The 26,376-nt window shown below is 33.3% G+C and overlaps 1 pseudogene; it reads right to left on the bottom strand.

Annotated features, from left to right (window-relative positions):
* Positions 1-244: 244 nt before the first annotated feature.
* On the bottom strand, positions 245-24,617 carry LOC129231074 (uncharacterized; annotated as a pseudogene).
* Positions 24,618-26,376: the final 1,759 nt, after the last annotated feature.

The following is a 26,376-nucleotide window of genomic DNA, read 5'->3' as shown; positions in this document are numbered from 1 at the left end:
GGGGGAAAATATCATGCTAAACCCATGATTAAAATATCTTAGACCCCCCCCTTGCAATTATATGGGAGCCCATACCCTAATCTTGCCTCTCTTTCTCTTCTGTTTTATAGTTGCTATTGCTATTTGTCTTTAGCAATTTTCCACCAGTAGATTTGTTTTGCTTATTATTCATTTTACTTGCATTATTCTGATTTTCGATTCTCCAGATTGCCTTTGGTCTAGAGTTTCCAATCCCACGCCAATATCAGTCCGATGGGATTTCGGGATTGTAAAGAGTCAATCCCGCAGGATTGACTTTATTCTTCTAAAAGTTAAATTTTTACGTCATATAGAAAAAGTTGTGGTTTTTGGGAAGGATTGATTTTTTTACATAAATTAGTAGTTATCTTGAATTCCATACACTAACTGTAGAGTACTACGAAGTCCCATATCAAATAGCAACCATCGTTTGGTACGTAAAATTTTTTGCTCAACACTTCAAATTTCGGACAAAAATGATATCTTTTTTGATTTGTGTATTACTCCATCGAATTTAACTTGTCTTGTTGCTTCATTAATGTTGGTCACTGCATCACTGCATTTGATTCATTACAGATGGCGGTGAACGCTAATTGGGTCGCAGTCTCAGTAAAAGTTTTTGAATAATTTCGCTAATTTTACCTCTCACTTTAACGAGACAATAAAAAACTTTAGCAGCTTAATGTACTGCACTGTCATGCAAGTGAGTCATCTAGTGTTTCATCCAAGTTTCTGTCGCCGCTTTGAAAGTCGTGCCGAATATTGAAGATTGCTCAGCTAGTTCATCCAACATAATTTTCAAGATACCACCCACATTTATAATACTAGGCAAAAGGTGTAAACATTTGTAAGGAAAGTCTTTCAGGGATTTCTAATCCTGCAAAACTTTGCTCTCAATCTCACGACATTAATCTTGCGAAGTATCATTCAGAATTGGAAACCCTACTTTAGTCCCAGTTAGTCCCGATAAACAAGGTTGTACTGAATTTTATAATTTTTAATTTGTACCTTTTATTTTAATGTCTCATCAGTTTTATTTATTTTTTTCATGAACTTTTAATAATACATATCGCTTGTTTGACAGAAGAGTGCCAAAATATGAGATTTAAAATTTTGCTTTTTTTTGACACATTTTTTGTTCAAATATTAACCAATGGAGAGCACAGCAAACTTACTTTTCTTAATGCAAATTGCCTGAAGAATTCAACTTCAAAAGCTTTTCCCTGTAAATTTTCATTTCTTCGTATTGCGGCACTCCTCTTCCAAATGAATGATATTAGTATCTTTCAAATTCTACATAGAATACCTTACTCTAAAATGTTCTGTTACCTTATTCTTTTTATCATTCTTTTATTATTTATATATATTTATTACTATTATCTTTCTATTTTATCTCATTTACATGGAAATAGTTAATAATAATAAAAAAAACATGAAGAATAGTTTTTACCTTCAGACCATTCCAAATAATTTTTTGTATGTTTTAGGCTATTAGAAGGTTGATTTTTTATTTATTTATTTATTTATTGAAAAACATTGTTTAAAATGTTTATGAATGTTTATTGTCACATTTGCACCTAATTACTTAATGATTGATTAAATAATTAACAGTAAAATCATTTCAATTCTTCATAAGTAATTCTTTCAATAGGGGAATTATTGTTCGAAAATCTGTAACTACTAAAATTGCTGTGTACTAAAGCCTACTGTTTTACCTTAAATTTAATATATAGACCTTGGCACAAATGAATAATTAAAGAAATTTACTGTAATAGTTAAGACATAATTTTATAAATATCCAAGATTATATCAATTTCTTCATAATTATAGCTTTCTACCATAAATATAAGTGAAATTAAAATCAAGTATTCTCTGCATTGAAAGCATTTTGCAGTATCTATAAATGAATCACAAGTCTGATGTACATTACTTAATTTTAAAAATCAATAGGTCAACACATTATGTACCATTGAGAAGACTTATACAAATAGGTCAAATAGACTTTAAGAAAATCATTGTGTTTTTCATTGTTATCATTATCTCTTCTAGTTCAATGCATTTTGAGGCATGGGACCTTGCACCCTTCTTCAGGGATTCATATTAACTCTTTACATTACAGTAGTTATTCACAATAGGGTTGCATTTTGCTAACAATGAACCCCAGGGAAGCAGTAGTAATTCTGATATCTGCTTTCAATGCATAAAGCCATCCATTTAAATAAGGAATATTTGTTTCTATTACCACAGGAAATATAAAAGCTTTAAAAACTAAGCTTTTGTTGTATCATTGTTTCGACTTGAGGTTGTCCTCTTTTTTGTCTTTTATTTCTTTCTAAAACTGCAGTAATGTTACATGAGAAATTGCACGCTTTATTTTCACTGATCCCTACTATTTCCTGACATTATGGTAGTTTTTCATGATAGACATGCATTTTGGTAACAATCAGTCCCAGATCAGCAGCGGCAATTTTGATACAGTCGAACCTGTCTATCTCGAATTTTATAGAAGAGATGAAAAAAATCGAGATATGGAGGTTTCGAGATAGAGAGGTTTTGAAAAAGTTCTAAAAATAAGTAATTGGAGCAATGACTCGAAAATAAAACTTTGGAAGCAATTTCTCTGATCAACAATGTCCCCTTCCTCTCAGTTTCCGAATGGATATAATTGCTGGAAAACTTGCTTCTTGTACCTAAAGTTTTAATTCTGGAGGATTATGTGACGACTAATATTAAGAAAAATGCTTTTTGTCTCCAAATTCAAGTTAATAAAGACCGTTTGGGGATCGAATTCAAGAAAGACACTTTAGTCGAAATTCGAGATATACAGGTTTTCAGAAAATTTGATTCGAGATAAACATGGGGGTAAACATTGAGATAATACTTTATGTGCAGGGAAAATGAAAAACTTCGACATAGAGAGGTTTTTGATATAGACAGGTTCGAGATAAACAGGTTTGACTGTATTGACTTTCAATGTACAAAGCCATTCGTTTAAATAAGAAAAATTTGCTCCAATCACCACAGGACATACAAAAGCTAAGCTTTCATAGTATCCGTTTCGAGTGGAAAAAGTTGTCGTTTTTGTCTTTTATTTCTTTCTAAAAGGTTACTAGGGAGCTTGTACGCTTAGTTTCACTGTTTTGTGCTGTCTCATGACATTATGGTACTTTTCCAGGACAGGATGGCATTATGGTAACAATCAGCCCCAGGGCAGCAGTGATAATTATGATATGATCTTTCAACATATATAGCCACTCGTTTAAATAAGTTATATTTGATTCTATATATCTAAAAGACATATAAAACTTTGAAAATTCAGCTTTTGTAATATCATTGTTTCGACTTGAGGTAGTTGTCTTCTTGTCTTTTATTACTTTCTAAAACCGCATTAATGTTACATGGGAACTTGCATGCTCTACCTTCACTGATCTCTCTTATGACATTATGGTAGTTTTCTATGATAGGATTGCATTTTGGTAACAATCAGCCCCAAGGCAGCAGTGATAATTCTGATATCGTCTTTCAAAGTATAAATCCACTTGTTTCAACAAAGAATATTTTCATCTATTCCAAATGACATATAAAAGCTTCGAAAACTAAGCTTTCATAGTGTCTGTTTTGACTCGAGATAATCGCTTTTTTTTTTCTTTCTAAGGCTTCAGTAATGTTAGGTGGGAACTTGCACACTTAATCTTCAGTTTCAAGCAGTCTCATAACATTACCATAGTTTTCCACGATAGGATTGCATTCTGGTAACAATCAGCCCCAGCCCAACAGACGTAGCTCTCATATCGTCTTTCAATGTATAAAGTTACTCATTTAAATAAGGAATATTTGCTTCTGTTACCACATGACATATAAAAGCTTCGAAAACTAAGCTTTCATAGTATCATCAGTTTGTCTGGAGGTAATCTTTTTTTTTGTCTTTTATTTCTTTCTGAAACTGCACTAATGTTATGTGGGAACATGCACTCTTTACCTTCACCGATTCGTACCTTCTCATGACACAATGGCAGTTTTCCACAATAGGGTTGCACTTTGATAACAATCAGCCCGAGGTCAGCGCAGTGGTTGTTCTGATATCCTCTTTAAACGTGAAGCGGATATTTTCGCTTACGCTTCGGCCGTAAAATAAACCTTTAGCTCTTTAAACATATAAAGCTAAGTGACACAACAACTTAAGAACAAAGAATCAATAATTTTATTCATCGACACTACAATCATTTTTTGCAATTGTGATGTAAACAAAACTGTGTTGCCAATCCAACATAAGAATATATCATCCCTGTATGGAGAGTAAAAATAAAATGGAGAGGAAACATAGAGAGCGCTACACACTCCCTCCCTAGTGCAAATGATTAGGAATAAAAATCCTTTAAATGGGAGGGAAACCTGACAATCCTTCCACTGCATGTGGTATCAGTGCGATTGCCCAGCGGTGAAATTTCCTCACGAGATGTACACTGGGTGCACCAATTTGTAAAATCCCCGAGTCCTTGGTTCTCAAGGGATTTTTCGTCGTTGTCTTGTACTATAAAGCATGGCTTCAGTTGGTCAATTGAAATTCTTTTGACGGTTCCATTAATTTCAACGTCAAAATACTTTGGTGACCAATGTTTCACAGCATAAGGCCCAAGATAAACTGGTTGTAAAGATGAAGTGATGGCATTATTGTGGACGAAAACATGTGAGCAATTCAAAAGGTGTTTTGAAACAAATACAGTTGTATTACCATGAGTAGTCGTTGTAGAAGATTTTAGGTTGCGGATAATACTGTGTAGCCTTTGTAAAAACTCTGAATGTGTGACATTCGGAAGGGTGTCAACAAACTCGCCGGGTAAACATAGGGGAGCTCGGCAGAAGAGTATCTTATGTCTCCTTTCAGTTCAGAGCCTAGTCCGAGGAGATTCAAAGGTAAAGCATCTACCCAAGATTTGCTTTGTTGTAAATGACATTTCAAGCTTGCCTTTATAATCCTGTGTTGTCGCACAAGCAATCCGTTTGATTGTGGGTGGTAAGTTGTTCGGGATTTTTGAAAACCGAAGTATTTGCTCAGAGATGAGAAGATTTGACTTTCGAACTGATGTCCTTGATCAGACGTAATACGTTGTGGTATTTCAAAGTGTGAAATCCAGGTTGAGATCATGCCCTTTGCAACTGCTTCTGCCGATTGATCCACCATAGGAACAGATTCAATCCATATTGAAAAACGATCAATTATCATTAGTAAGTATCTGAAACCTTGACATGGCGGCAGGGGTCCAACTGTATCAATGTGAACATGCTGGAAACGTTCGGGAGGAACCTTGAAGTCCATAAGAGCTGGCTTGGTATGTCTTTGAATCTTAAATCTTTGGCATTCCATGCATTCCCTGCACCATATTTGACAATCTTTATTGATATTCGGCGATATGAATCTTTTTGTATTTAATTTTCTTGTGCTTCTAATCCCTGTATGAGATAGGGTATGAATAGAAGAAAATAACTCTGTGGAAGTTTGGAGGGATGTAGGGTCGATTACTCGTGGTGGAGACATCACAATAAATCGATTTGTCAGAGTCTGGAATGGATATTTGAACCATTCTCAGCCGTGGGTTATTCTTTAAAATTTTTAAATTGTCAAATCGTCATCATCTTGAAATTTTGCAATAGTTGCATAATCAATTGGAGGCGGCGCAGAGATTGTATCAATCCTGGAAGGAGCATCTGTAATAATGTTTTCTTCTCCTTTGACGAAGCGAATATTCATTGAAAATTGAGCGATATAACTCAACTGTCTCACCTGTCTGGGAGAGACTTTGTCTAAATTCTGTCGAAAAGCGTAGGTGAGAGGTTCATGGTCTGTATAGATAATGAAAGGCCTTCCCTCTAATATGTATCTAAAATGCTTTATTGCGGTGTAGATGGACAAGAGCTCTCAGTCATACATGCTGTACGTTTTCTGCGTGTCAGTTGAGGACCGTGAGAAGAAGCTTAAAGGTTGCATTCTTTGCTGGTCAATTTGATGAATGATGGCACCAATGCCCGTATCTGATGCGTCGCACGTTAGAGATACATTAGCGTTAGCTGAGGGATGAACCAGCATGGTAGCGTGACAGAGTGAATTCTTGAGGTTTTTAAATGCGCTGCGAGAATCTTCAGTCCACGTTAGCGGTATTTTACTATTTTTGCTTTTGCCACTAAGCAGTGAGGTTAGAGGCTGTTGAAGTTCGGCACACTTTGGGATAAAGCGATGATAAAAATTAATCATCCCTAAAAACCTACGCAAGCCGGTGGATGATGTTGGTTGGGGTATGTTTTGTATGGCATCAACTTTCGTGGGAAGGGGTCTTATTCCTTCAGTTGTGATTTCATACCTGAAATAATTAAGTTTAGAAGTGGCAAAAATACATTTTGCGACATTAATGCATAAATCATAATCATTGAGTCTTTGAAAAACCATGGTCAAGTGCGGACGGTGTAATTCCTCATCTGGAGAAGCGATTAGTATGTCGTCTAAATAGCAGAATGTAAAGTCGAATCCTGATAGTACCATATCCATGAATCGCTGAAATGTCTGTGCTGCGTTGCATAAACCAAATGTCATATATGGGAACTCGAACAGCCCAAAAGGAGTCAGAATGGCCGTCTTTGGGATGTCGTTTTCGTGCACGGGAATTCGCTGATAAGCTCTAATTAAATCAATGGATGAAAAAATTTTCTTTCCATGTAAAATATAACCACAGTCGGTGAGGAACAGTAGAGGATATCGATCAGGAATGGTAATATTATTAAGAGCCTGCAACATAAACTCGAATTCAGCTTTTGCTGCTTTTAATTTTTTGCTGAGTCTTCTGACTAGCTGTAACAAGAGCCGCCGTTGTTTCAATGAAGTGTTTGACTTTTGATTTGTGACTTTTGATTTTATTATTGATGAGTGTTGGTCGAGATGTGGAAATCGTTTGAGGATCACTTCGTACTGATTCTGCACTGCGTGAACCATTGGTGAAGCGACACCATAGGAGGCGTCGCCAAAAGCGGACAATTGAAGTGACGCCATCAATCAATTTACGATTTTTGGTGTACCAAAAGGTGGAAGTGTGACAAAAAGTAAATACCTTTTATTGGCTTATTTAAATCAGCTATTACAAAAGGTCAATCAAAAGCTCATCTCAGCCCCAAATCCAATTTTAACAACTTTTGCCTGTAAGTTTTACTTTTAGTTCCATTTGCGGCGAAAAGTTCCTGTTTTGCAACCGCTCTTTTTACTGTTGCCGATGGTGGGATCACAGAAATTTCGGCGCCAGTATCAATTAAAAATTGAGTTGAGCTCTCCCTGTCATGAATAAAGAGACGACACAACTCTCCCCTTTGCTCCTCTGTCGTCTGGGAGGGTTGGGGATTCAGTTTTCCGGGGAGGGAACATTGTTTTTGTTAGACCAGGCGCAAGGATCATTACACTTAAAAGCCCTATCACCAAACTTTGAATGATAATAACATACACTTTCCTTTCCGTAACCACGCCTATTTATAGAGTGGCTTCTGGAGCAAGGTCTTCTAGAGTAATTCCTTTTAAGCTCACTAATTTGTAGAGATAGCTCTGAAATCTGTTGTTGAAGTTTAACTAAAAACATTGTCCTCTACAAAGCAAGCTATAGCGGCATTCTGATGTGGTGCAAATTTTATTTCCCAAATGTTATCAGCCATTGTTGCCAATTTGGCTAAATCGTCGCCACTGATAGATAAAATAATCGAGATGGCAGTGGGTAATCTTTGAAGCCAGAGTTTTAAGAAAAGCTTCACCTACTTTGTCTGAAGATAAATTATTCATGTCACATAACAATTATGAAGGTTTTCTATCTCCTAACTCCACCTCAGTTAATAATTTTTGTGTCTTTTGCGTCTCAGTTTCGTCGAAGATTGAAATGAGTCTGTCTTTAATGGCCACATACTTGTTTTCTTTTGGCGGATTCATCAGGATGTCCGCCACTTGTGACAATATTTCAGCTTCGATCATATTTCGTCTGATCTGTCGTTATTGACGCGTTTCGAAATTGAGCTTCCAGTTTGAGAAACCATATCTTTGGATCCAGTTTCCAAAACGTTGGGACTTTAATGCTAACCCTAGCGATCGATGACGAAGCATAGCTTTTGATTTTGCTTTTATTTTCCATTTTCTATTCTTAAAGTTCGTCCGGGTCACAAGTGAAGCGAATATTTTTGCTTATGCTTTGGCCGTAAAATAAACCTTCAGCTCTTTAAACATATAAAGCTAAGCGACACAGCAACTTAAGAACAAAGAATCAATAATTTTATTCAACGACACTACAATCATTTTTTGCTGTCGCCACGTAAACAAAACTGTGTTGCCAATCCAACATAAGAATGTATCATCCCTGTATGGAGAGTAAAAATAAAATGGAGAGGAAACGTAGAGAATGCTACAAACGTATAAAGTTACTCGTTTAAATAAGTTATGTTTGCTTCTGTTACCTCATGTTGTGACGTTGGTGTCCAAGTTCCGCGTATTGATTAGATAATTCCGAGGTAGCACAAGAAACACATTTACTAGTAACATTTAGTACACATAGAAAATAATTAGCTTTGATTAAATACTATAATTTGATAATAATTGTATAGAGCTCCCATGCAGCACAGCATAGGGTCGATGGTTGATAGAGTGATTCAATAGTGAGATTGACTGAATGAGTCTCGTGCCCAGTTTGAAGTGTTGCCACTAACTCGTTTGCATTCTTAGAAATACAATAATTCTTCCCCACTTAAAAAAGAAACACATACATGATAAACGAAGGGGGAGGAATGATACATGACAATGGACAAAAATCTAATCTAGTATAGTCCTCTAAATATTTTGGCAAACACTTCGCTCTGCTGGATTTCCTGGGTATGGGAGTGGGATCTTGTGGCCTTACCTGATGTTCTGTATCAGTATGAGGCGAGAAAGTTCCCAGGATTATAATCTTCCACAGATAATGATGGATTTAATACCATTTAACTCAATGTTTTTTCTTCTCTTTTCGGAACTCCTGATTTTTATAGTTGATTTATGTGACGTTTTATTCCCTTACCCTCATCTAATTTCACAACAAAATGAAGATGGCCAAGTTTTCTCTTTATGGTCCCCAGTTTCCATGTAACTTTGTTGTTTAAAAAGAATTTTGTATACACACTCTCCCACTTGGATGCTTCGAGTCTGATGTTTTGGGGAGATTTTGTTTTTCGGTGTGGAAATATGACATCTAGCGTGATACGTATTTTACAATGTAGATACATTTCCACAGGCGATAATCCATTTGTTAAGGGAGTTGCTATGTAGCGGAAAAGAATCTTTTGAATTTTTAAGTTGGTAGGAATATTTTCAGATGTCATATTTTTCAGACACTCTTTCAATATTTGAACATTACGTTCGGCAAGTCTGTTTGTTGCTGGATGACCTGGTGCAATGAACTTTTTTTTTATTCCACTCACGCAGCAAAAAGATTTAAATAAATCATTCATAAAAATGGATTCATTATCAGAAACCATAACTAAGAGATATCCATGAATAGAAAATGTTTCATTTAGCAGTTTCATGGTGACTTCTGAATTTGGGGCATTTTTGAGTACTTTGATTTCTGCCCAACGAGGTTTAGCATCTATCACTAGAAAAATCCTGCATAATCGAAATGAATTTGATCCCAATTTTCACTAGGTGTGTCCCAATGATGTATGGGTGCTTTTGCTGGACCATGTTTGAATGCTGAACACTCTTGGCAAGACTTAACCAGTTTTTCAATGTCTTTGTCGATGTTTTTCCATATGCAGTAGCGGCGAGCTAATTGTTTCATTTTAGTTATTCCAATGTGTGTTGAATGAAGTTCTTTCAATACTTTGGGTTGGAGGCTTTTAGGAATAACTACTCGATTGCTCTTAAGCAAGATACTGCTATTCTAAAATATAATCACTCTTGAGAGAGTTTTGCTGAAGGTCCTGCTTAGTTTTTGATAGATCTGGATCTTTATCTGTTTCTTTAATAATTAAGTGTGCAGGATTTCATTTGATATTTCAAGGACATTTGCCGTACATATTTGATGAGCTTCTTCATTGAAGCACATGTCAGTTGACGTATATGTTTGCTTGATAGGTGCTCTTGAAAAAAAATCTACATTTTGATTTTGCAAACCTTTTTTAAAATACTGTATAGTCAAATCCGGATAAAAGGAAACATAACGCAAAAGACGAGCGGAAGTCATTTTAGGTGAACTTTTTTTCTGTGAAAGATTCTTGATAAATCTTGGTTACCAGTTATCAAATCGACAACTATATAAGTAATCAAAGATGTGATTGACTCCAAAAATGATAGCTAAATCTTCACAATCGAGTTGAGAGTAGTTTTTCTCTGCATCTGTTAATGAACGGGAAGCAAAAGCAATCGGCTTCTCTTCATCGCCAACTATGTGAGACAGTATTACAGCTATTCCAACTGGACTAGCATCTGTCCCCAGCATGACAGGTAATCCTGGATCAAAAGGTACAAGCACTCTATCACTTGCCATTTCATTTTTGAGATTGATGAAAGCTTTTTGACACTCTGCAGTCCATATGAACTTCTGATGTTTTCAAATAAGCTTGCATAGAGGATAAGTTGCAATAAACACATTTGGTAAGAATCTAGAATAGTACGTGAGCATGCTCAATAATCGACGTAGTTCTTGGATATTCTTTGGTACAGGCATTTGTTGTATGGCTTTGATTTTTGATGGTGATTTTGATATTTTATTGTTCTCAATCACATGTCCCAAATATTTGATTCGAGTCTAGAGAAATATACATTTCTTGTTGTTTAAATGCAAGTCATATTCACGTAAGATTTTCAGTGCATTCGGTTTTATTTTTGCTCTGCACTATGATATCGTCAAAGTACAGTAGACCCCCATTTTACGTGGGGGTTACGTTCCACAGAAATGCAGCGTAAATCGAAACCGCGTAAATTGAGACCCAATAATAGTGTTAAAATAGGGGTTTGGTTCCGTTGATAACAAAATACTTCATTCTAGTGATGACTAATTGTATAGTAAGTTTAATGCGTAATTATATCGACTTTTATGCACAACATGTATAAAGAAAACACAAATTAATGAGGCTAACATTATTGATTCCCAATTTTTCATAGTCGATATTTCTTCGTTTTAATTTACCAAATTGACTTTTGCCAGGTTCATTTTTATTCATGCTTTGATTGTTCTTAATTGGAGGCTTCATGTTTCTTGAATTCCGCTGCATTTTAGAAACCTTATTTATATCATTAGAATCAGAAAAGTTGATAGTTCGAGACACTGGTTTTGACAGCTCACGACTTTGGATTTTTGAAGCTTCAAGCGCTATAGCTTTAGCAATAATATCATCAAATTCAGTCAACTCAGATTGAAGAATTTGTTCTTTAATCCAACTGTCTTTAATTCTTCGAATAAATTGAGCTTGAAGAAAAATATCAGTTACCGATACTTCTTTTCCGCATTCACAAGTAGCATGAAATTCACAGTCAACAATATCTCGTCGTAAATCTGCAATATATTCTGAAATAGAGCTATCCTCCTTTTGATAAGTCGATAAAAAATAATGCTGTGACACTAATGGGCTCTTCTTTGCTGCTAAATGACTTTCCAAGACCTTCAGAAGCTCTTCATATTCAAGGTCATTTGGAGTCCTCTGTGCGGTTAAAGAAACAATATTATAACCAAATGCTCCAATTGAATTTAATAGCATTTGAGCACGTTTCTGTTTATCTTCAAATAAATTTTTCATCATTAAATAGTTTTCAAATTGTTGCTTGTTATATTGGAGCTGTTCTTTCTTTTGATCAAAGTTCTTAAATGGTGGAACATGAGAAATATTTATAACAGGAGCTGTTGTTGCATTAGTTTCCAATGGCGGCTTTGAAACTGAAGCTAGCTGCTGAATTAATAGTTGTTTTTTATTCATAGTATCTATAAAAAGTTGCAGCTGTTCAGGATCCATGATGCTTAACTTTTAAAACACACAACTTGAATAATTGATGATATAAAAACGTGATTTAAATTCAAAAAAGTACTTTACTACATTAATGTCATTTTGCTCTCGTCGGCAAACTTATTGTTGTGACATAGGTGTCTGAGTTCTGCGTATTGATTAGATAATTCCGAGGTAGCACAAGAAACACATTTATTACTAACATTTAGCACACATAGAAAATAATTAGCTTTAATTAAATACTACAACTTGATAACAATTTGATAGAGCTACCATGCTGCACAGCATAGGGTCGATGGTTGATGGAGTGATTCGTAAGTGAGATTGGTTGAATGAGTTTCGTGTCCAGTTCAAAGTGTTGCCACTCATTTGTTTGCATTCTTAGAAATACAATACCGCATAACATATAAAAGCTTCGAAAACTAAGCTTTTGTAGCATCATTTCGACTGGAGGTAATCTTTTTTTTTTTTCTTTCTTTTTTTTTTTTTTGTCTTTTATTTCTTTCCGAAGCTGCACTAATGTTATGTGGGAACATGCACGCTTTATCTTCACTGATTCGTACCTTCTCATGACATTATGGCAGTTTTTTGTGATAGGATTGCATTTTGGTAACAATCAAGTCCCAAGGCACCAGTGGCTTCCTATTTTCTTCCAACCTTACCACTGCTGCTCTTGCTAGAACGACTGTTTAGACTTTCAGGAATATCTACTTTGAAAATCTTAGGCTAATTTGACAAAATTCACTCATAAATACATTCAACTGTAATATTGCTGTCGTTTTGATCTGATTTGTTTAATGTATCATATATGAGATAGTTCTATGTAATTACATGATCAAATAGTGCTACCAAATTTGTCAACTTTTTTACTGGGTAGAATTTGTGAAGAGCTGAAACTGCACTAATGTTAGAGTGGAACTTGCACACTTAATCTTCATTGTTTTGAGCTGTCTCATAGCATTATTATAGTTTTCCACAATATGATTGCATTCTGGTAACAATCAGCTCCAGCCCAACAGATGTAGTTCTCACATCGTCTTTCAACATACAAATACAAATACAAATACAAAAGTGACGACCAGCAACAAGCTCTGGGCCCAGCTAGACTGGTCCTAGTCTATTTACAATCCCCAGTGAAGACCAATGGCCCTCTTAAAACTGTCTACTCCTTTGCTAACTGTCTACTCCTTTTTCTACAGTCCCCATAACTTTGACATCATCAGCAAAACAATTCATGTTCCCAGAAATATTTTTGTGAATATCGTTCATAAAGACAATGAACAAAACAGGCCCTAACACTGACCCTTGAGGAACCCCGCTTAAGACCTCACTCCAATTAGAATAATTTCCCCTTACAACTACTCTTTGTTTCCTTCCGGTCAGCCAATTTTTTACCCAAATGAAAGTTTTCCCTCCTATTCCTATATCAGCTAATTTGCTAAGTAGAGCAACATGCGGTACCTTATCAAAAGCTTTTTGAAAATCAATGTAAACAACATCTACAGGCTTCTTATTGTCCAAAGCCATGGTAACTTTGTCATAGAAATGTAATAAATTAGTTGCACAAGATTTACCTTTCCTAAAACCGTACTGAAATAAGGAATATTTGCTTTTGTTACCGCGTGACATATAAAAGCTTCAAAAACTAAGCTTTTGTAGTATTACATTTCGACTGGAGGTAGTCGTCTTTTTTGTCTTTTATTTCTTTCTTAAACGAAACTAATGGTATGTGGGAATGTGCATGCTTTACCTTCACTAATTCATATCTTCTCATGACATTATGGCAGTTTTCTACAATAAGATTGCAGTTTGGTGACAATCTGCCCCAGGGCAGCAGTGGTAATTCTGATATCTTCTTTCAACACATAAATCCACTTGGCTAAACAAGGAATTTTTGCTTCTATTATCAAATGACATATCAAAGCTTCGAAAACTAAGCTTTCATACTATTATTGTTTTGATTTGTTGTAATTGTTTTTTTTTTTCGTTTATTTCTTTCTATAGCCGCAGTTTTGTGATGTATGACCTTGCATGCTTTATCTTCCCTGATTCATATCACCTCTTTTCATTACAGCAGTTTTTCATTATATGATTACATTTGGTAACAATCTGTCCCAAGGCACCATTGGCTTTCTATTTTCTTCCAACCTTACTACTGCTGTTCATTCTAGAACAGTTGTTTAGACAATCAGGAGTATCTACTTTGAAAATCTGAGGCTAATTTGACAATTTTTACTCAAATATGTTCGGCTGCAATATTGTCATTTTGACCTGATTTGTTAAACGTATCACATATGAGAATTCTACGTAATTACATGATCAAAAAGCCCTACCACATTTGTCAACTTTTTTACCAGGTTACTAATTTTTATTACCTAAATCTAGGGGGAAAATAACTAATTCTGTTATTTTATTATTATTTAAGGGAAAAAAATTCAGGATTTCGGGTTTACAAAATTATGGAGTCTCATGCTGTACTACATTTTTGATATAATAGCATCATAGCTTGGTTTGTATTATACAGTTGCAGGGGCTTTCTTGGTGCCTGATAAAGTTCTTTTGAAACTGGCTTTGTCTTGTAGCATGCTTTCAAGTTCGTTTCTGACACATTACAATCCTCGAGTAGTGGCTTGAATATTACTTTTGTTCTTCTTTCATAATTTCTCTTTTTCATTTCTAATTTCGAGAATTCAATAATTTCTGGAATTAAACAACCTATTACAGGAATTCATTCAGAAAATGTAGTGGGATTAAGTGCCTCTAAAAGCCAATTATCAGAAAGATAAATTTATTTCTGTTTGTCTTGAAAATATTTTCAAATATGATTGTAACAAGCTATCAGTGGCTCTAATACTTGTTTGTTTTCCTATTCTGAGAATTTCTTTAACTAATATTGGTAATAACAAACGTTTCTGCATAAAAGCTCATGAACTGTTTTGTTTAAAAAATCAACAGTAAAACAATACTGATAAATCAATGCAATTGATTGCAGTTGCGCATTTCTAAAAGCCAAAAGGTTATCTATTTTCATATTATATATATGGTGGTGATATGCATTTATACTTATCTGCTTTGAATACATCTTTTATGTTTTTGTAATTGTATAATATGTAAAATAATTGTATTTTAATACTGTGCAGAGTGAACTAGCATTCATTGTTTAATTTTATACATAGTGCATTTCTAATTTAATTTTTAAAAATGTATCCTAACATCTTTCAACATTTCTCATTCTGATCTCACTTTAATGATGAGATTATTGTACTGTATTTAAAAATAATTTTTAAAATCATTGATATAATACTGGCTACACATTGTGCTGATAGTAAAAGTGAGAAAATAGCAACAAATAAAATTGGAAAATATTTAAAATAATGTGCAGTTCTGAACGCAATAATATTGTTCTCACTTTTACTACTTAAAACTAATTCAATATTTTGTAAATGTAACAATTACTTTATTTTTTGATCAATTGTCAATAGAAAAGGGTAAGAATCCCAAAACTGTTCATTTTCTAAAATGTATGTTTAATTCTCAAAATGAAACTCTTTTTATCAAATAATATTTCTTGAATTACGACTTTTAGCAAGTTCTGTTGACTGTTCACCAGGATTATGCCTGATCAGAAAACACAAGATGACAATTAAATCGTCTCTTGAAAAAAAGCTAACTACTTCTGGATGTTAAAAACATTTACGAAAATGTTACTCCTATGCATTTAAAATATAAAGTTTTGTGTTTTAAAAACATTGATATTTTATGTACCATTTGATAAACTTTTATATATATATATATATATATATATATATATATATATATATATATTTATATATATATATATATATATATATATATATTTATATATATATATATATATATTTATATATATATATATTTATATATATATATATATATATATATTTATATATATATATATATATATTTATATATATATATATATATATATATATTTATATATATATATATATATATATATATATATATATATATATATATATATATATATATATATATATATATATATATATATATCAATGATAGGATCATACTTATAAAATCTTTCAGTTAAAAACATGTTTTTGCATCTTGTGCCATTTGTTGGTGATCTGTGTACGCAAAGTGAAATAAATTGCTGCATATTTGTTTTTCTTTCCTTTTTTATTTATTTATTTATTTTGTGACTTTTATAAAGTTTTTTTTTTTTTAATAAAAACATTTTTGAACATGTTAAATCCTATTTAATTAGTGAAACATAGTGTCAAATCTGCCAACCTCCCCCCCCCCCCCAAAAAAAAAAAGATTTTTAATACAAAATAAAATCAAGTAAGATGCTTTTTAAATAATTGTGTATAAATTGAACGTACTAACGTTTAGTAAAAATTTAAATCAAATAATTTCCAATGGATTCATTTTTAAATTGTTACAAACTTTTGCACTTCTATTGTAAACAACTAAAGAAGCAAAAATTCAAAATATGATACAAAATAACCACTGTTTTCACAAAAATCTCTGCTAAAGTTGAAAAGCTCTATATTGTGCATTTTCAATAAATGAGGTTTAAGCAATTTTGCAGCATGAATAAAATTTCCACACCTTCTAATTGTGTTATATATCGTTTATGGCTAACATTAAAACCTATCGTCTGAATAAGTTTTCAGGTTGAGTACTTTTCAGGTAATGTAATAATTTCCAAACTCTTCTTCCATGACACAAGGACAAAGCTTTAAATTTTCCCGGGTTTTCTTTTTACTCTAATTGTGTTTAAATCAAACAAAAATGTTGACTTCAATCTTCGATCTTCCTATTTTTTCGCAATAGTACACCTACTTATCCTTGTTGAAGAAAAAGCTCAATCTGCCCCCTTTCTTGAACAGTTAACTTTTTACCTTACGATATCGTCACAAGTAGGACAAAAACTTTGAAGAAATTAATCATAAAACTGCAAGTTGAAGGGTTTCCACAATCTTGTTAGCTGAGGTGACACTTATTACAGTATAAGTACTTGCAGTTTTTTAAAAATACTAGTGGCCTTAAAGTTTTTACTCAAGCTGAAATGCTAACTTTGAATAAACCACTGCTTTTTTGCTTATTGCATTCTTTACAAATCCTGTCTATTGCGTTATTTCTTACCCATGAACATTAATAATTAATAATACAATAATATTAAAATCCCTTTAATTTCATTTTCCTCTTTTCAAAGAAAATTATACTGGCCTTAAAGTTTTTACTCAGACTGTATATATATGAGACATTATATATCAATTAAAGAATTAACTTATGGAGAATATTTCAATTTCTATATTATAAAGTGATTGCAAAATATATTTTTACACTTGGACAATAGAATTATTCCTACAACTTCTGATGTTTTCAAATTAAGAATTGCTCTTGTGTGAACATCAGCAGACACCAATCATATTAAAATACCATTATATGAAAATATTTTACTTCAAAAACAGCAAATAAGAGGTTAAACAAAAATTGTCTATGACCTCCTAAAATTCCTGAAAACAAGCAACACAGTGAACAACTATAGGAAATATGATTAAGTTAGCATACGTTAAAACAGGTTTCAACTATCGAAACACCGACAGGATGCAAAACAACTGATATATATTATAAAATGCAAGCATATGTCCGACCCATATGTCACAACATGAAAATTATATATGTATTTTAGAAAGAATATTTCTTGAACACATTTTTGACTCAATATATATATATGAGACATTATATATCATTTAAAGAATTAACTTATGGAGAATATTTTAATTGCTATATTATAAAGTGATTGCAAAATATATTTTTACACTTGGACAATAGAATTATTCCTACAACTTCTGATGTTTTCAAATTAAGAATTGCTCTCGTATGAACATCAGCAGACACCAATCATATTAAAAAACCATTACATGAAAATATTTTACTTCAAAAACAGCAAATAAGAGGTTAAACAAAAACTGTCTAAGACCTCCTAAAAATCCTAAAAACAAGCAAGACAGTGAACAACTATAGGAAATATGATTAAGTTAGCATATGTTAAAACAGGTTTCAACTATCGAAACACTGACAGGATGCAAAACAACTGATATATTATAAAATGCAAGTATGTGTCCGACCCATACGTCACAACATGAAAATTATATATGTATTTTAGAAAGAATATGTCTTGAACACATTTTTGACTCAATATATATATATACATATATATATCATTTCAAGAATTAACTTATGGAGAATATTTGAATTTCTATAGGGTCATTCGATACAGATTCCACAGGTGAGTGCGCTCGACCATTTTTAGTTTTTTTGAAACTCATATCCCAAAAAGATGCATATGAATGATGCTTAAAACCACTTTTATTTTTTCTCTAACCTTAACCCTTGATTTTTTAGAGGTCATCAAAAGTCATTTTCGCAGTCAAAAATGGGACTTTTAGACATTTGCATTTTGGCCAAAATCTATTTGAATTACATTTATGGCAGTTAATTTTACACTTTGATGTTAAAGTGCATAAGATGATAGTCTTACATGCTGAGTTACGTGGCCGTAACTTAATAATTAAAATAATGGCAACAGGTTAAAGTTCAAGGTCAAATGTAAAATTTTTACTCATTTCAAAGGGTCATAACTCGCTTAGGGGATAAAAACTCAAAGTGAAATGTGTCACAAACTAATCACTGGAGTCTCACTAATGAGAAAATATAGCTGTAATTGTGTGTTTGTTTACCCTTTATAAATTACAGCTCTTCAAAGATCAGAAAATTGAGAAAAATGACATTTTTAGACCCCTGTAAACCAAAAGGGGATGGAATTAAAATTAAAACTTCTTGACCAATTGAATATTCCATTCTAGTACTATACATGTTATATATATATTGTTTTGTGTATTTGGTTTGTAAAAAAGATACAGGTCTTTGAAATTGAGCAATTTTGCCTGTTAATTTATGCACTAAAACAGAAATAAAAAGTGTGAAAACTTTATTGTACTTTCTTAAATGGCCTATATAATATATTATACTGGAAAACGATATTTTATGTTTAAAAATAATTATTTTAATTTGATAACTTAGAAATATTTGGACATAAATGAGTAGTTAATAATGATTGACAGCTTAAGTAGTTCATTTATAGACTATCTACACACACAAATTTTCAATTCATACAGACATACGCTCTGTACATTAAGTTATGTAACTTGCCTAATGTGCAAAAGCATTATCTACATAGTTGAAAGGGGAAAAAAAGGTGCGTTTTTCACTTCTTGCTTCAGTGTAGTTTTGAGAAAATGAACTCACACAGTAGTACTATAGTTCTGGTGGTGACACAGCATGTGGCGTACTGAAATACTTTACTCAAATACACAACAAGAATAGAAAGAACTTTCTTAATTTATGTAATCACGAAACGGATGTCAACTTGAGAGCTGAATGGCATTTCTATGCAATATCACATGGTAATGGACATTGTAACAGAATCAGAAGAACCGTAAAAAGAATTGATACTACTAAGATTAGCTTGCAAAGAACTACTAGAAGTCACATTTTAATTCCTACAGAAATGCATACCTTCTGCATTTTTGCTACTCAACATTGCATGTATCCTTGTGAGCATTCAGTATATTAAACTAGCTGAAAAAATGCTGCAAGAAAGGTTTGACTCTGCAAATAAAATTCCCAATACAACATTTAATCACTGCTTTATGCCATCGTATTTACATATTATCTCTGTAAAATTATTGTCCCCTAGCAATAGGTATGAAGAATAGCATGTTACTAAAAAGATTATCAAAAGAAAATGCCCATTATTGTCAAAAAAGGTATTACACAGTTTGTGTTGATCACTAAATTTAGAACTCCTGTCATTGTCATGCTCCTAGTACATTTTCAAAGTATCAAATTATGAATGTGCCTTGGTAAAGCATTCCAAAACGCCATATACTTGAGTCACCATTACAACTATAGGACTACTAGGTGAGTTCATTTTTTCAAAACTACACTCAAACAAGAAATAAAAAACACGCTTTTTAAACTTTCAATTTTGTATGCATAATGTTTTTGCATATGTTTAAGGCAATTTAGATATGTTAATGTGTATTGAAAATTTGTGTGTCTAGATAGTCTATAAATTAACTACTTAAGCTGGCAATCAAGTATGAACTACTCATTCATGTCCAAATATTTCTAAGTTATCAAATTAAAATATTTTTTTATACTTAAAATATGTTTTTTCAGTATAATATATTATATAGGCCATTTAAGAAAGTGCAATAAAGTTTTCACACTTTTTATTTCTGTTTTAGTGCGTAAATTAACAAGCAAAATTGCTCAATTTCAAAGACCTGTATCTTTTTTACAAACCAAATACACAAAACAATATATATATAACATGTATAGTACTAGAATGGAATATTCAATTGGTCAAGAAATTTTAATTTTAATTCCATCCCCTTTTGGTTTACAGGGGTCTAAAAATGTCATTTTTCTCAATTTTCTGATATTTGAAGGGCTGTAATTTATAAAGGGTAAACAAACACACAATTACAGCTATATTTTCTCATTAGTGTGACTCCAGTGATTAGTTCTTGCAATATTTCACTTTGTGTTTTTATCCCCTAAGCGAGTTATGACCCTTTGAAATGAGTAAAAATTTTACATTTGACCTTGAACTTTAACCTGTTGCCATTATTTTAATTATTAAGTTACGGCCACGTAACTCAGCATGTAAGACTATCATCTTATGCACTTTAACATCAAAGTGTAAAATTAACTGCCATAAATGTAATTCAAATAGATTTTGGCCAAAATGCAAATGTCTAAAAGTCCCATTTTTGACTGCGAAAATGACTTTTGATGACCTCTAAAAAATCAAGGGTTAAGGTTAGAGAAAAAATAAAAGTGGTTTTAAGCATCATTCATATGCATTTTTTTTGGGATATGAGTTTCAAAAAAATCAAAAATGGTCGAGCGCACTCATCCGTTGAATCTGTATGGAATGATCCTATATTATAAAGTGATTGCCAAATATATTTTTACACTTAGGCAATAGAATTATTCCTACAACTTCTGATGTTTTCAAATTAAAAATTGCTCTTGTATGAACATCAGCAGACACCAATCATATTAAAATACCATTATATGAAAATATTTTACTTCAAAAACAGCAAATAAGAGGTTAAACAAAAACTGTCTAAGACCTCCTAGAAATCATGAAAACAAGCAAGACAGTGAACAACTATAGGAAATATGATTAAGTTAGCATATGTTAAAACAGGTTTCATTTATCGAAACACCGACACGATGCAAAACAACTGATATATTATAAAATGCAAGTATATGTCCGACGCATACATCACAACATGAAAATTATATATGTATTTTAGAAATAATATTTCTTGAACACATTTTTGACTCAATATATATATATGAGACATTATATATCATTTAAAGAATTAACTTATGGAGAATATTTCAATTTCTATATTATAAAGTGATTGCAAAATATATTTTTACACTTGGACAATAGAATTATTCCTACAACTTCTGATGTTTTCAAATTAAGAACTGCTCTCGTATGAACATCAGCAGACACTAATCATATTAAAATACCATTATATGAAAATATTTTACTTCAAAAACAGCAAAATAAGAGGTTAAACAAAAACTGTCTAAGACCTCCTAAAAATCCTGAAAACAAGCAACACAGTGAACAACTATAGGAAATAAGATGATTAAGTTAGCATATGTTAAAACAGGTTTCAACTATTGAAATTATCGAAACATCGACAGGATGCAAAACAACTGATATATTATAAAATGCAAGTATGTGTCCAACCCATACGTCACAACATGAAAATTATATATGTATTTTAGAAAGAATATTTCTTGAACACAATTTTGACTCAAAATATATAGATGAGACATTATATATCATTTAAAGAATTAACTTATGGAGAATACTTCGACTTCTATATTATAAAGTGACTGCAAAATATATATTTTTACACTTGGACAATAGAATTATTCCTACAACATCCGATGTTTTCAAAGTAAGAATTGCAAAATCATATATATATATATTTTAAAAAGAACATTTCTTGAACACAATTTTGACTCACAATATATGTATGAGACATTATCAAATTTTATCATTTAAAGAATTAACTTATGGAGAATACTTTGACTTCTATGACACGTAATGAGACATGACATGTAATTATGACAACATAATGATAAAGAAAAAAAGTGTCATAAATGACTGAAAATTTGACAGTATAAGTGAAAATCATTAATTTTCAGCAAAAAAGTAGTAAATATATCGTACAGCATAAAAATGAAACACAAGATTTAAAAAGGAAGTGTTATTAATGCTGAAGATACAAAAAATAAAACTATTTTGAAGTTTCCTCAGCTTTGGCAAGCTGTTCGCCAAGTACATTGACTTTATTTGTCCTCGTTTCAAGCATTCCGAATGCTATATTCATTTCTAGGAAATTTTTGCTCTTGATGGCTTTTTGTTAGCGTTCATTTCCACTTTTCAGCAAAGCTTTAGCAGCACTTAACTAGTCTTTCAAGGTTTTATTTTGGTCCTCCATTTCTGCTTTTTCTTCTGGTTTAACTTTTTTTTCTTTTTTGCTCACTTTCAGACTCTGCTTTTCTTTTCGCTTCTTCTTGTTGCAGAAGAACTTCTTTTTCTTTATCTTCTTTATAGGCCGAATGGGCCTCTGTAACCGAGTTAAGCAATTTTAACGTAATGGGGACATTTTAAATCCCTCCACTCCTGCGTATTGAATCTTTTACATTTCTTAAGCCAATAATGGCTTTCTCACCAAGTCTTGATCGTTCAGGACAAACAATTGCATTGTTGGCTGAAAAGCCTCTCTCAACATCAGCATTGCCATGCAATAACGAAAGGCAAGCTTTTACAAGGCATGACATATTTTTATATTTTTTTGATCCAGTAAGTCTAGATGCTAGCTTTAGCATCTTCGACCAATATGAATGAATTCTTTCATATTTTACTGCAGCATTTTCATCATTAGTGTTGCACAAAAAAGATTTCGTTATTGCTTCAACTTCTTCGTCTACACGGTATACTTGCCATTCTCTGACAATGCTGTCGATTTGACTATTTGTCAGCTGCAGAGATGGCATCTTTGAGCACAGCCTAACGACTGTGCTATCCAGGGACTCCTTCTTTAACAAGGGGTGTAATATCTCTAAATCTTTGAGGAAGCCATTTGTGATGAGCAGATTTTGCTTTAAGGCCGTAGTTAATTTTGTCAAAAAACTACGCAGCTCATACCTCAAATTTTTTCTATCATATTCTTTAATTTTTATGATAGTCTTCCTGGCAGCAATGCCCACATCAATTTCTTTGAGTGGTTTCAAGTTATCCAACACACTAATGTCAATATCCAGAAGCTGCTGCCCTTCATGGTTGTTGATTAGACTGTTCTTAATAAAATGTTGCATAACGTTTCTGAGCAGCTCGCTCATTTTACTGTACAGTAGATGGACTACAGGTCCCTCATTTTGGAATAACTTCAAGTACGATTCCAAAGTCCTAATAATGTCAGCCAAAAACTGAAGCTGAGCCAGTGTTTCAGGATTTTTTAAAAGTTTTACAATCCTTTGGTACTTGCTGTTTGACTGAACAGTAGAAGAAAAGTTTTTTGTTGAGGCAAAAAACTTGTAAAGTACTCGCACAGTGAGGAATATATGAGCATAATTCTATTAATGACGGGGCCTATAGTTAACCACCTGGAATTGACATGTCTCAGCAAAAACTTTTGTTCTGTCTCCAGAAGCTTTTGAACTTCTTTTAAGTCTTCCTGTCGAGCTGCACTCATTTTAAAGAATCTGAAAAGATCATTGGCAAACTGATCCACATCTAACGAAAGAATTGGCAGGGCCTTGGAAAATGAATTATGCACCTTGTGCAAAGAACATGAGCCAAAGTCTATAAGCTCTGGCAAACTTTGGAGTGCCAACTTCTCATTTACCTGTTTGGCCACTGCCTTATTCACATTAGGGCTGTCCATGCTTAGCATTAAGAGCTTGTTTTATGGCAGTTTCATGTCGTTTAAATCATTTATCAGGCTGGAACAGATTTTGTCAGCCACTGCGTGACCTAGAAATACTGAATTTAAATAGGCACTGCAAATGTTATCTGATTTGGCACTCCAGAACCTGATATATGTATCAAGCTGTTTTTTTACTTGACTAGTCGTGGTTTCATTGAATGCCAAAGTGAAAAAATTGGCTGAATTTTTCAGCTCTGTGATAATTTCATTTTGGAAATATGGTCCAAGACCATGCGACAAGATATAAGAAACTTTCTGGTCACTGAGCTGCATCTTGCTTGCAACAGGGTGACCTTCAAATATCACTTGAAAAAGTGGAACTAGATCTTTGCAGGAAGCAAATGAAAAATTTGATTCTGCCACTTTCATGATCCACAATGCTTCTGCTTTTGCCACCAACTGGTTGCTGCTTAACTGCAGACCAATTGCATTGCCTGCTGAAGTCGAGCTTGAACCTTGATCAGGATTTACACTTGCGGAGGAACTTGAATCAAACAAAGTCATCTGGCCTCTGCTACTTCTTGTTGCATTCAGGTGTTTTTTGCCCTTGACGTGTTGCATGAGCTGTGAGAATCCACTGTTTGAGATTTGCACGGGTCAATTACAGACTGTGCAATATGAAAGATAAAATGGCGTCTGCGCGTGGCTTGCGGGAAGGAAAGGTAGTAGCTGAAATTCAGAAACATACACACACACACACAAAAAAAAAAGGAAGCGGAAAACTGAAATTATAGGAAAATGTAGGAATTATAGGAATATAGGAACTTTTTAAGAAATATAGGAAAATATAGAAATAAAGGAACGCTGCAATGCCTGCTTTTCTGACGAATTCCGCTTCAATTTGTGGCACCATGATGGCTGAATTCGTGTTGGGCACTATGCCGGTGAACGGCACATTCCGGAGTGCATTATCGAAGGCCACAGTGCACGAACGCCCGGAGTTATGGTCTGGGGTGCCATAGCATATCATGGACGATCACAATTGCTATGAATTGGGGGCAATTTGAACAGTATCCAATACATAAATGAAGTTTTACAGCCCCAAGTTAGTCCTTTCCTGCAAGGATTGCCAGGGGCTGTATTCCAGCAGGATAATGCCTGTCCACATGTCGCCAGGGCTGTCAAATCCTACCTTGATTCGCAGCAGGTACAGCTTCTTCCCTGGCCTGCATATTCCCCGGATATGTCGCTGATTGAACATGTGTGGGATATCGTTGGGCGGCGTCTTGCTTGTGATCCTCGGCCTGTTGCTTCAACAGATGAACTTTGGTTGCGCATATGAACAATATGGAATACTCTTCTGCAGGTAGATATTCAAACTTTGTTTCACTCCATGCCAAGTTGTGTAGCAGCTCTTATTGCGGTGCATGGTGGTCACACAAAATACTAATTTCTATCTCTTTTTATTGTTTCCTTGGTTTGAAAATGTAATCATTTATTTGTACTATTACCACTCAACTGTGTATTAAATTTCATTCAACTATGATGCTTCCTTCCTTCATGGTGTTGCAATTTTCACAAACAGGAGTGTAATTTCAAGCTCGTTTTTTTATCCTTATTTGAACGAATACCATCTAAGAAAAAACTTATTTTGAAAGGAAAAAATGTGTTCTTTCTAATGGTATAAACGAAAAGAAGATGGGAGGTGACAAACTTGAGCTATAGCACTTTGAAAATAGGCGGTTTTTCACTTGAACGGTTTTGATAGCCACTTAGAATCACAATATCTTTTAGAAAATAGATATTTAAGCTCTGCAACTGTAACCCATTAAAAACAAGCATTTTTACGATGGAATCACACAGTACGAGCTTTCGGATTATTTTTGTTCAGATTTTATGATAACCAAAAAAATCCAGGAAAAAATTTTTTCCCATCGCACTTTTTCACAAGTTCATGCACATGCTACACAACATCTAACGAGCTCAAATTCACAAAAATACTTGAATATACCAATGGTCAAACATACTTTAAGCGCCTAAAATTTCAGGCTTCCAGTGTAATAAAATTTCCTGTATACTTGATGTAAACTTGGCAATTTGGCACAAAAAGCTAATCCGCCATTTTGGATCATATTTTTCGGAGATCCTAGATGCTCCATATTTGGATCTATGAAGCTAAAAATTTGCATAGGTTAGTTTCAAAGGCATCTATCTCTACGCCTCTATAAAATTTCAAATCGGAGATGGTCGAGTGTGGACGATTTGAAAAATTAGGTCAGTTGACGTGGAATGACTCAGATGAGAAGCAATTATGAAAAAACAT

This window comes from Uloborus diversus, chromosome 10, assembly GCF_026930045.1.
Source record: "Uloborus diversus isolate 005 chromosome 10, Udiv.v.3.1, whole genome shotgun sequence".
Classification (NCBI taxonomy): Eukaryota; Metazoa; Arthropoda; class Arachnida; order Araneae; family Uloboridae; genus Uloborus; species Uloborus diversus.
Note: the sequence above shows the minus strand (reverse complement) of the source record. Positions and strands in the feature narration are given on the sequence as shown.